The sequence below is a fragment of the Molothrus aeneus genome, chromosome 9 (assembly GCF_037042795.1).
Source record: "Molothrus aeneus isolate 106 chromosome 9, BPBGC_Maene_1.0, whole genome shotgun sequence".
Lineage (NCBI taxonomy): Eukaryota > Metazoa > Chordata > Aves > Passeriformes > Icteridae > Molothrus > Molothrus aeneus.
In genome coordinates this window covers 14,983,480-14,996,942 of record NC_089654.1, presented here as the reverse complement: position 1 = coordinate 14,996,942, position 13,463 = coordinate 14,983,480, and positions in this window count along the sequence as shown.

Here is a 13,463-nt window from a genome sequence, read left to right as displayed (position 1 = left end):
TGTGTTTTTTGGGGTTTTTTTTAAGTCTAATTAGCAAATAAGTGTTTGCTGTAATTACTTCATGCTCACCAGATTTGGGTTGGATGGGTGTTATGCTATGAATTGAAGTGATACACAGTTTTTGTCTTCATGTATAATTTTATATCTCAAAAAATTTCTCAGTAATTTACAGACTTTATTCCCAGCTTTTGAGAAGAAATCATCAGATTCGTAGCAGAACAATAAACCTGGGACTGAGACCATACTGAACTACCAGAAGTAATGCCCTAAGGTTATTCTTCAGGCATAGCATTTGGAGTTTTTATTCCCAAAATATTCTTATAAACTCATAGAGATTGTGTGCAGCTGACTCCTATTCTTGTGAATATGTTCCTATCTTCCAGGTGACTCAGTGTGAGACAGCTACAATAGTGGTCACCACTGTCTTGGAGAAACATGATCTGTACATAAAAAGCACAAATCTGCAGCTTGTGCTGACTTAGCACAGTCAAACATGGATTTGTTCTTGGGACACATGATGTGTTAGTCAGCAGATGAGCTACAACCAAAACATGTGGCATGACAACCCTGTAACGTGGTAGTAAAAGTATGCTGCCATCCACTGGTCTTCTAATATACTGACTATATCCAGTACTAGCCATTCCTGTGTTTGCTGATTCCTATTCCACATACTAATCTGGCCTTGGATCCATATTCCCATAGTTCAAAAGCATGCACAAGGTACATTCCTGCAATTCCCTACATACAGGGACATGTTCAGAGTTCTCCCTGATTCTGTTACTGGGCTACTGAGCCCTGATCCTACTCAGTCTGCAGCTTTTAGCAAAAGCTAATTACTTCCTGACCTGTTGGCTGCTCTAAAGTGTGGAATTCATACTGTCCTGCCTTTATTTTTCTCATTCTGTCCTTTAGCTGATACTCAGGTTCTTGGCTCTACAGACGTGTTAGGAACATTTAACATTCTGGCATAAATGAGCTGGGCTTTGTGCTAAAAGAGGCAATTAGAGTGGGGAATAATTTCTTTTGGAAATTCTTAAGTTTCTATTTATTGGTGAGAGGTTTTTTCCTCCAGTCTGCAGCTGTGAAAATTCATAGAGCTCAAAAGGTTATTTTGGTTTGTGGCAATTAACCACACAGAATACAAGGTTGAAAGCTCCAGTTTAAAAAGGAAGTGATTCATTTTTACTTATAGCCATGATAAGTACCCAGTACTTCATGAAAGGCATTCACTCAGACTTATGTAAGAATTATTTAATCTTATATAATGCTCTTGTTGTGCCAAATCTTCAGAGTTAATGAAAGGACAAATAAAAGCAGCAAGCATGCATGACTGATTTGGAACATGAACTGTCCATCTACTACTCCTATCTTTTAAGAAGGAAAAAAAAGCAATCTTTTTGAAGGAGAGAATATCTGTGCTTTTAAGAAAAAAGTGTGTTGTACAGTCCATCTTACACATATATATGTATGAGATGTAGAGGAACTTGAAGCATAGTGTACAAACCACTTGGAAGGGTTTCCTGGGTACTTGCTTAGTCATAGAGTCGTGTAATGTGAACCTGGATATTGTGATTGTAGCAAGCAAAAATCTGTTTCAGAGCTAAGGGAAACCTTCCAGCAGACATGAAAGTCATGGGAAGAAAGTAAGTATTCCACTCTGTGCTTGTTTTATTGTTTCAGCAGACAGATAGAACAAGAACAGATAACCAACTTAATGAAAAGCGCACACACAAAAAATCTGTTCAGAAACCTGAGCCCCTATTGAGAACGTCTCTGGTTTTGAACTTGAGCTTTCAGAAGCAGAATATATCTTCTGGTGTTCAGCCAGGGAGATTAGACACCACACCTCATGTAAAAAAGAAAGAAAAAACAAAAAAATGTTTTAGGCATCATTCTACTTCATTAGCATGGATGCTGGATTGTAAGAGCTGCAGTAGAATTTTTCCAGAGTCTGTGCATAAAGGCAAGCAGGCTCAAATCTAACAAGATGGTTTTCAAGAGTGCCTTGCAAGGAACACTGGCATTTGCCAGTTCTTGGATTGTGTAAGGAAGGTCAGGCAAAGCATTAAATTTTCTTTGCTAGGAATGCTTTGGTCACTTAAAGTAAATGGACTTGGAAATTTGTCAACTGTGCCTGAAGAGTCCATGAAATGCTAAAACACAAGAGTATTTCTGTACAAAACAGCTAAAGATAACTTCCTGAACTTGTGTGATTTTCCTTAAGTTGTTTACTGTTAATGCTCAGCACAATTACTTTGAAACAAATTTGCTGTGATGTCTTAAGAGGAAGAACCCAAGGGAGAAGATAGCCAAGGAGACAGAACAGCCAGCTGCTGCTATGTTACTGAACACTGTGGTTCAGAACACCAGCTTCACTCCTATGCACGGTTATAAAAAGTCTAAGCAGAAGGTAGTGGAGAATATCACCAGTAATTTTTTCCTATCACTGGTCATGAAGGATGGATAGAGGGCAGTGCATCATTAAATTACTCACTAGTGAGCTCAGACAGGAGACAGACTACAGAAGTGATCAGAGTATTCTAGTATTTATTGATTGAAACTGGAACCATAGCACCAAGTGAACACAGACTGTCTCAAAGAGTACCCAATTATTTGTTGTTCTGAAATCTTCAAGAATGCCCATCAGCTTTATTGCTGTCCAAGAAATAAGGTATCTAACAACATGTTTCCATTGCCCCTCATAGAGTGAAAGCCTGCCTTCAGCACGTGTCCACCAGTGTGCAAATTCAAGTGTCTAAACCCTGGGACATGGAAGAATTCTCTCAGCACTTCCCACTACTAAGGCAACTGTGATCAAGCGTTGACCATTATTTACTCTTGCATCAAGCCAGCACTGCTTTTGAGTCATAGTCCATTTTGCCTGCTCTCTGGCTGTGTTGTCCAGCTGTCATGGTTTAAGCCCAGCTGGCAGCTGAAGTGCCGCATGGCCTCCTGCTCCCTTTCCACAGTGGGATGGGGAGGAGAATCAGGAAAGATACTCTGGGACGTTCTCTTGACAATGATCTTCTGAGGTTGAATTTAACTAGGTTAGTTAGGCACCTTCCTGTCTCTTCCCTTAAAAATTGAAGTGAGACTTGTAAGACAGACTAAAGCATTCTTCATCTTAAATATGAGCACAGTAAAATTTCCGCTTTTTTCTGCTGCAGAATGTATGTCATTTCAAGGCAGGATGTCTGTCAAACCCAGCTCTTGGCTACTATTCCTGACTAGGAAATTCCATGGGCAAACACAGATGTTTGGTGCAGGAGGATAAGCAGAGAGCAGGATCATTAGATAGTATTTTTGCTCTGCCTTTTCCCCCTGCATTCAATGACCTGGTTTCTCAGTGTTACTCTAGATTTTAGGCCACCTGACCCAGTTTTTGGTAAAGCACTGATCTTTGATAAGGAAAGGTATTGATGACAGACACGTCTTCAAGCAACAGGCTGGATCATGGTGAAACACCTCAGAGCCTCTGTTCTCAGTACAGGTAGGCTCCAACCTGTAGAGTTTCCAGTCATATTGTGATTTCTAATAATGCAGGGTTGCTTTTTCCTCTCCCGGGTCTGACAGCAGAGCTGTAATAAGATGACAATCACAGCTTCCCTCCACTCTCAGCAGTAAGGAAACACCCACATCCATGCTGCAACAACCATTCTCAGCCAGGCATGCCCCAGCTGGAGCAGCTGTGTCTCCAGAGTGGAGTCCTGCTAATGCTTTATTCAATTATCTGGATCAGTCACACTGTATCAAGTTTTATGACCTGTCATTTCTGAACTCCAGGGCCCCTGTGCCACACACCTCCCTGGGAGCCTGGCCAGGCTCTCCTCACACAGGACACTTGGCCTCCCTGTCAAGGGGCACCACACACACCAAGGCCCAAGGGTATTGGCCAAGTGCCACCTTCGACCTTTCCAAAAGCTTGCTGAAGGGACTGTGACAAAAAAGATCCACATCCTAATTTTCCTGGTAGCATGGAGTAGTCAGAGGTGTGTCACTGGCCATGGGACAGTCTCCCTATGACCCCTCAGCTCAGCCTGGACCTCTGACCCCAGAGCAGCATCTCCCTCTAAAGCTGGTAGTGGTTCCCTGATCCTGTCACACCAGAGGTGACAGCCCACCTGAACAGCAAATGCAGAGAAACTAAGCCAAAACAGAGCTTTTACCTCCTAATCCTGGTGGCAAAGATTCAGGTTTCCTGAAGAAAAGCATGGCAGCTGTCACCAGCCTTCAAAACAGATCTGCCAGGCCAAGAAATAAGCCTTACAGATCATTTCTGCATCACTGGAACCAAAGGCAGATCCTGCCATCAGGCAATGCACTTACTGCTGCCAAACAAACTGGGGGACATGTGACAGCCACCCAAGGAGCTGGGTGTAGGTGTGAAGGGACAGCACAGCTCTTCTCCATGCCCAGAGACCTCCTGGCTGCCCCTGCTCCTGCCTCAGCACTGACCACTGCAGAGAGACCAATCTCCACTGCAGCACAGGGTGGGCTCCAGTGTCAGGATTTCACTGAGGTGTTTTCCTAAGGGGATCTGAGAGACACAATCATGTCAGGAAGGGTGTAAGAGTGGGCTTTTCTTACTTTATGTCTTTTTAATAAAATAAGGTGAATTTCCTTGTCCTACACTTCTGCACAGGTCCAGCTCTGTCGAGCTGTAGCTTCCGTGGCTCACCCTCTTCCTAGTTTGCTGACACATTCTTCACCATGAAACTATTTGATTGCAATTTATCATTGTAATAGCTAGGGATTTCCATAAATTATTTTTGTGGAAGTGGAACACGTCCCTGGGCCTAGCATGAGCAAAGCAATGCTGCTGTTCACCATTCATGCAGGTGCAAGCACTGGAAGGTCACAGAATTTAGTAATACTAAGAGCATTTGTTACCCTATTACTCACTTTTTCTGGACCTGTGCCCCAGCCATGTCCTGCTCAGGATGGGAACGTGGTGACAAGGACCAACTCTGCTCTCAGCTGCTGCTTGTCTCACACAGGCAGTGCCAGGGCTCTGCTCTCACAGGTTTTCTGAGCCTGAGTGTATTTGGTTTTAAGATACACATAGTCATATCTGCCTGTAGGCGCACAGTTTGTGATAATTGGGAGTGGGGCTGTGGCCAAGCCTCATCCCTAATGGGCTACAGCTGTGACAAGCAGGTGAACAGCATTAAAAGCAATGAGCCAGGGAGTGTCCAGGTGCACTGACCAACCACCAAAGGGAACAGAGGGCACACAAGGTGCAATGCATCAACATGAGGGGAAAAAGGCTGGGCTAAAGAACAAGAAGAACAGATGCTTCCAGCCTTCTGAAGTGGTACAGTGTTACTCTGTAAATCATGGCTGTCTCAACTGTGACATCTCCCTTCCTTTTTAACATAATTAATAATTTAAAATGTAAGAAATTCAACAAGGACTACCACTGATAAATTGTAAATCTATATTCAGTGAGAAATTTTACCCGTTTTATTCTGCATCTTTGGTTACAAAATCAGAGGGACAGCATCACTTCATCAATTCACCCCATGTTGAGCACTAAGTTGAAGCCTGGACTACAGAAAAGAGTCATGTGAACGATGAAGATCACACATGTGTGACAGATACCATGTCTGCCCCACAGCAGCACCATTACAGACATCTTCCATGGGTACCTGTGATGGCAGCGTTGCTGTATAAACTGCATTGAAACAGACCCTGAAAAACTCGGGATGAACTTCTGTGGCAGAGTAAAGAGTTTTCATGTGATCTAAATGTCATCACCCAGGTAAGAATTGCTGTCATTAGCAGATAGATTCTACATGTAGAAAGGCCCTGCAGTGAAGTGTCTGAGTGACAAGTGAAGGACAAGTGAATTACAAGCTCCCTATTACCAGCCTCCTCTTGTTCAGGCACTGAGCAACACCCAGAAGTCCCAGGCCAATGGACAAGGCTCCATGTAGCATGGGAGCACAGTGGGAAGATGCTGGCATTTTAAGTGAGTTTCCAGTGCACTACTTGTGATAATAGTCCTTGAGGAGAAGGGAGGCTCTTGCCCTATGTGCAAGAAAGCCCAGGCTTGTGAGACAAGCAGAAGTTGTGATTTTTCTTAAAGCAGCATCATTACAAGAATGCCTTAAAAACTCAGGTAAAAACCTTCAGCTAAGCTCAGGATGCTGTGAGACTTTCTGAAGAGTTTTCATTGCTTTGGTATCTCTGATCTCCAGTCTACACAAGTGTGGCACAGAGGGAGAGGTGCACAGAGTAAAAGAGCTGGTGCTGAAAATCCAGCATTACAGGATAGCACATTCCAGGTGTTTTCCTAGGAAACATCTCCCACTAAAGGAATCTGGACTGCCTACCAAGAATACAGTGACACAAACCAGTGCACACTAAGCAAGGACAAGAGCGAGGTTCACATCAAAAGCACACAACTTTTGCAGGCAAAACATTAATGCAGGCAATCAAACTCCCAACTCTACAGTCCAAGACTCCCTTCCCTGAGCCCAGACATTTGACAAAGAATCTTGCCTGATCCCTTCAGTTGTACATTTAAGGAAGGATATGATTGCTCAGGACCCTACTGTGAGGATTTAAAAGTATAATTAGCATATTTGTTACTGATATTTGCCACAGGATTGATTGGATGACAAACAACTACAGTAATCACCATTGAGACAGACTCAGCACTTGGCAGCAGGGCCAGAGTGGCTAAAATAACACTGTTCTCCACATATTTTTTCTCCAGATGGTTACTGCTGCAAGGCAGCAAGCATTTAATTCCACCTTACAAATACACATAATCTGGAGGTACAACTATCCCACCCACAAAGGCACATTTAAAAGGTCTGCTGGACTCAAGACCAGTAATGCTGTCCCCTGCAAGTGCAAAGAAAAGATATGTGTTCTTTTAAACTAGATCAAATAAAGGTTAGCTTCAAAATGTACAGGATTTTACATAAGCCGAGAGCAGTTCAGTGGAGTACAGACATTAATGCCACTGGTCCAGTTCTCTGCAGCCAGAGAAGCAATAGGGCTAGAAAAGGGGCTGTTGGGCCAGAAAGTGTCTGACAGTGTGCAGTCTAGGGAGAGCTGCTGTCAAATAAACTGGGGGACGTGACAGCCATCTCACTAGGCAAGTCTCATACACAGCAATCAAAGTCGCTGCGAGAATTAAATGAAGCTTCCTGCACACCTGCTCAAAAGTCATTTGGTACCAAATCTTAAATAGCTCTCCAGCCAACTGTACAATGCCTTAAAGACAGTAAGTTTCCAATTTAGCCTATCACAGTTATCTAAGAACTCACATACAAAGACTCCCCTCATCTCGAAACAGTCTCCTTATTTATGCCAAATTTAGCTGAACGCTATTTATCCTTAGGCATGTCTTTAAAATATATAATTAAGAAAAGGAGAGAAAAAAATGTGTGATCTACACTTTTTTACAGGATTTACATAACCATTGAAAAGCTTTAGGTCCTTCCCTTGTTACCAGTGATTTCTCCAAACCTCTCAGCATATTAGTGAACACATGCTACCTAATGGCCCCAGCTGGGATTGCAACTGGAACCACAGGGTTTGTGCTGCACCCTGACAGCTGGGGATTTGGGTTTTCTAAACAGTAATTTCCCACCACCCATAGCCCTACAACCTCTTACCTTCTTGCTCATGAATATTGGCAGGGTTTGAGCCTGCCTGGGAAACTGGACGAAAGAAGAATCTGCTCCTCTAAGAGAAAGTCTCCTGTGGCACACGTGGGGCAGGGAAACTTCAGCCTGTGGCCGTGAGCAGTGCAGCAGCTCTGGAGGCAGGACTGGCCTGAGGTCAGCCAAGGGTGACTTGCAAAAGCCTTAGGGTAGCCATGGTAACTTCACCTGATGCACTACAGTCACTGTATGCTGCTCTGGAGTGAAATACTCTTGCCTCCCTAAGTATCTTAATATTAAAATCTAAAGATCTAAAAAAGTCTTAATATTAAAATCTAAAGATCTTGAAAGCTTTGAATTGACAAAGAAAAGAAAATCCTTATTAAGTTGACACCAGCAGTGATTCTATTAGCACAGGGCAAAAATATGTCTAACCTGATCCAGGCTGGACTCTGTGTGTTTCTGTACTCCCTTGAGTGGCTGCCAGACCTTCTCACAACTGGTGCTAAACAAAACAACAGAGCAAAATGAAACTTTGGGAAAATTATAAAGTAATATTAGGGTCTCTTTTCATTCCAACAAGTGAGAAAAAATTCTATCTAATTTTTTCTTCTTGCTATTAATATAAAATGTAAGCAGAGCCCTTGAGAGGTGATGTCTGAGCCAGCCTTTACAGGAGGATATGATTAAGGCACAAGCCATCAGGAAAACAGCAGCCTCAATCATCAGATCACTAAGATGATGTGGATGGATCCTCCCCCATTTCTGTGCTGCACATTCTCCCAGGTAAACAGAGACAATGATACTCACCTTTGTGAGGGAAGTTTATGATCAGTAATATGGAGGCATTAAACTGAAAATGATGAACAGTTTCCCTGCACAAGGAACAGGATTAGAGACCTAGAAATGCTCCTAGAAGCTCAATACTCCCAATGGAGAAAAACCAACGCTTTTCCCATTGGAAGGTGTATAGAGGTTGAGGTGGGGAAATATGAAATTAAGCCTCAGTGACATGTGCCCTTCCCTTTACCAAAAATAGATAAAACATAACTCCCTAATATCTCCAAAAAGGGATTTGAACATTTTCAAGACTTCTAACACACAAAACCTCCCTGGTTTTGTGAGACTCCCAATGCACACAAATATCACTGTTGAGCATCTAAAATTAAAAGCTATTTAATTCAGAAGTAAAACTGGAAGATTTCTTGTTTCAAAAGTTTCTCTGTATGAACAATTTCCTCCTTCATTACTCCATTTCCAGTACTTTTGCTTCTGTCTATAACTGTGTAAAGACATTTTAAAGCTTTAATTAATTTTGCAATTCCAAATAGCTTTCCTTAATTGCTCATGTCAAACATCTATTTCATGTATTTAAAAATTTATAAAACAATCCTGTGCTGACAAATTCTAGATTATTAATTGCATGTAAGCTCCCCATGCTAATGTATTTCCTGTCATTCACTTCTGGCAGGAAACTATTTTAAAAAGGCATAACATTCATACAGTAGTTCAGTGTTTGCCTTCATGGTACATTTTCCTGCCATTCCCTCAGCTAAGGTACAGAATTCATCAAGTTACCCAGCTTGGAGGGGCTTCTCACCCCCAGATGCCACCCTGAATGCTCCATGTCACGGCTCAATGGTAAGGGCAGCAGCATGTAAGACAACTGAGGCTGTCTGTCAGCTTGACTGATGTTCTTTGCATCCTCACCAAACAAAAATTTGCATGGCCAAACTAACAAGCTTGCAGTGTACTGCCTTGTACTTCCATTAATAGCTGTGTGATTAATTGGTTACAGCCCATTGTATTAGAACAAACACAGCCAGAAATTCTGCTTTAAAAAAATAAATCAGGATTGGGCTGCAGGCCAAGTTTAGCAAGGATTTTCATCAGTTCATAAATTCTTAAGGTGAATGAAATGGAAGAAAAAAACTAAAACAGTTTCAAGGAGGTCTGAGATAGAGGGATTCAACACCACCCTCACAGGACTCAGTACTATGAGGCTAAGTAAATACATACCTTTGGCAGTCCATGGAAAACAAGGCAGCCTAATTCTGCAGTCCTTGTTTAGACAGGACTTGCAGCCATAGTGCCAGAGAGGCAGTGACTAATTTCCCATCACCTTTTATAGGGTACAAACTCTCACAGGAGTTCTTGTTACACAGGATTCCAGAACTTTATTTATGGCTCATAGGGCTTCATAGCCCTATTCCCTTTCCCAGAAGTATTTATTTCAGACCAGATCTCTACCTGACCCTCTAAAAGACCAGCTTTGAACTGGGATAGGGAAAGCCCAAACATAACTACTGATAAGGCATTTGAACACTAAATCCTTTTGCTCTAAGTCTCATGTGGAGCTGCACGGTAAGGTAGAGAAACTCCACAAATTCTGAAAGAGGGATTAAAAGGTAGCATGTTGCACTGCAGAATTTCACACAGCTTCACCACCTTCCATTGACAATCTCAGTCTACATTTTTGGGGAACTGAAAATCTATGCTCAAATATTTTACACTGAATACATATGGGAATATTTATGCCTGCTCATTCTAGGTGGAAACATTAAGATTACTTATGGGACTCCTGCCAGAAACTTAAGTCAGAGAAGTAATATAGTGGTTTTGAATAAAAAACATTTGCTTCATAAGCCTTTCTGTTTTGTGGATTGTCACAAGTGCCTTTCTGTCTACAACACTGAAATAGTGAATTCTTGGGCCTTCTAAAATACAGGCAGGAAGAAGTAGCCTATTGATGTTCCTCTACAACTTCACAGGACTGCAGCACCTGGCTAAAGTCCAGACCAAAGATCCATTTCACAATGTCAGTTTTTAAGCCCCAACAGCTTTCAAGGTAGGATGAAGCATAGTTCAGCTATTCCATTCAATACTGATGATATTATGTGGACACTAAGTTTTTTTACAGTGAATAATACTTTTGAGTCTGAAAACCCAGACAAGGTGTGTACACAGCACAGACACAGCCAGTACAAGTCTTGACAAGTTTTACATTTGTTCTTCTGTTTTCTGAGTTGCAGTACACTCTTGGTATGTTGTAACAATCAGAAAGCCCATGCCAGCTTCTTGTAAAATGTGAAGCATGCCACAAAATACAACACGAGGCCAATCTTGCCCAATTTGCTTTTTAATCACGTATAAATCCCTGGCTATGATGTCACCTGCATGACTAAAGAGGGCACAGTAATTCCTGCACTGTGTATGGGATCCAGGGATGCCAGAACTGTACTGACACTCTGCTGTTTGTGGGCTAATCATGCTTCCATTTCAGAAGACTAATTAGTTTGGGCAGAGCTCTGTGCTAAGTTCAATATCTCTGCACAGTCACACAGTCTATAGATATTTCTTTCCACCTTCCCACACATATTTGTCTCAATTAGACACTACATACTGATGGGTTTACCTGTGGCCAAAATTTCCACATGGCAGAGAATTTTGCTCCAAGATACACTACAACTCTAGAAAGAAACAGAAGTAACAAAAATTATTAAAATCTCACAGTTTGCAAGAGGTCTAAATCAGAATTTCTGTTCAGACTCAGTAAGAGTTAATTTTCAAGCTTGCTCTGGCTAAGAAAGCATCAAAACCAGCAGTTATGGCAGAAGCTATATAAAACTAGCATATAGTTTTCTAGAAGTATTAATTTACTGGCACTAATGATGTTGTATATTATGCCATCTACCATAAAAACTGATAAGCTGTGATGAAAACTCACTCAGGTTTGTTACAGAATATAAATGTGATGACTATTCTACTTGAAATTGTTCAAAATCTTAGCATTAATTAGAATGAAGTAAAATGCCAGTGAATACAGGGGAAAAAAATACATATATTGAACAGCCATGGAATTACTCATCCCCTGCCTGCACATATCCTTAGGTATCAATTCTGAATGCACTCAGTTTGCCAAACCAGTTATTAAATATAAGGTAATGCATATTCTATATATTTTTCTGTGTTTGAAGTCTGATTTCATAAATATTTACAACTTCCACATAGGATTTTTCTGTCCTGGTTTACCTTTTCTCCTTTCTTTCAACCAATAAATCTTTTTCTAAGAAAACAGGGAATTAACTAAAGAAATAAGAGACCCAAAGCCAAAATCAGTTACTTTTGTATTTGTCACAAAAATCATTGAGTCAGCAAACAAAACCAAAAACTTCCAGTTAATTTCTGCCTGAAAGCTGCCAACAAAGTGACATGCAAAGATGGAGTTTTGGGACTACCTGCAGTAAAGTTATATTCAGTACAATACAAGTGCAAACAAGCACTGTTCTACCAGCTCCCCTTTTCAGGGGTACAACAGGGAATCTCACAATAGGTGAATTTAAGAAAACATTAACAAGTTTCTTTATTTAAATTACTTTTGGGCTAAAATTAAACAAAAACAGGGAAGACAGAGGGTCAACTTCAATTTCTCTCACACATTGCTTAAGCTGTTGACACATAATGAAAGTTTAGGCTGCTGCTAAATGTTGCCTTCACGTAGCTATACTACTCAGATTTCACTAAATCTCCATCGTCATTTAACATGCTGCTCTGTAACATTTTCTTGCACTCACTTAAATACAAAGTAAATAGCCCAGTAGAGCAGAGTAATTTTTTTTTAATTATCTTGAATATTCTAAAAATTAAGTCAAATGAACAGTATTGATTTTAATTTAAACACATTTGATTGCAGTTCACATTAGAGAGGACTGCAGATCATGATTATGGTGAAATGGCTCAGTCTTTTTACTTCTTAACTGTAGGGTTTTATCTTCCTAATAATTTTATTTAATGCATCATGAATGATTCATTGTTATTTCTACTTAATCACTAACTATTATTATTGTTGTCTCTTATATTTGCATCTAATAGACAGAAAAAATTTAGGATTTTCTCGGCAGTTACCCCAAGAGATGAATCAATGTGATATATTTGTTCTAATGTAACTTCTGCACTCTAAAAAAGAGAGAGTAATTTTGGAAGTGAAACTCAAAATAAAAATCATCACTTTTTAATTAAATAGCCATAACACCTAAATTAATATAATTTTATCCATCCCACTGAAGTAATTTCTATTGCTGAATGTTTCATCACTACATGCTTGCAGTGACAATGTTAAAAATTTGTTAAGGAAATGTCATTGCAAACAAAATTGCTGATCAGAAGCAGTTTGCTAAGCATTGGTACCAGTGTTCCCTGAGAGCTAAAGTGGACTCCTGGTAACGTTGCATGATCTGCAAGGAGAAGAATTTCCTTCTCAATGGACAGAGTTTCCTTCTACAAGTCCAACCCACTAAACTAACTATACTGAAACTAAAGGTAGAAGAAAGAAAGGAAGATTCCCTTTAACTGCACTTTTTAAATAATTTTACAGCCTTAAAAATCTGCTACTTATGAAATGCTAAAGGGTGCAGCGTTTCAGGAAAATGTTATTTTATTTACAAATAATACTACCTTTCATAAAACCATTTTCAGATGCAAAACATTATTTCCTTCCTGCATTGAAAGGAGATTCTCTTGCAAAGCAAAATGCCTAACACTAATTGAATCCAATTAGAACATGACAATAAACTGCTGCATAAGAATTGGGGATGCAGAATTTCATTACAACCTATAATCTGAACAATTGTATGCTCATCTATACAACTACTTAAATGTAGGGAGACAGTGCATATTTGCTTAGCAAAATGCAGTGCTTAATTTAACATAAAGGCTGATTTGCAGTTGAAAGAATTTTTATAATTACTAATCAAACTGAATTAGTCTCTTTTCTGGAAAGCAAATAAAAAAAATACAAGGCAAAGTTAAAAACCAGTCAGAATTCTATGTCCCTACTTTGTGTCA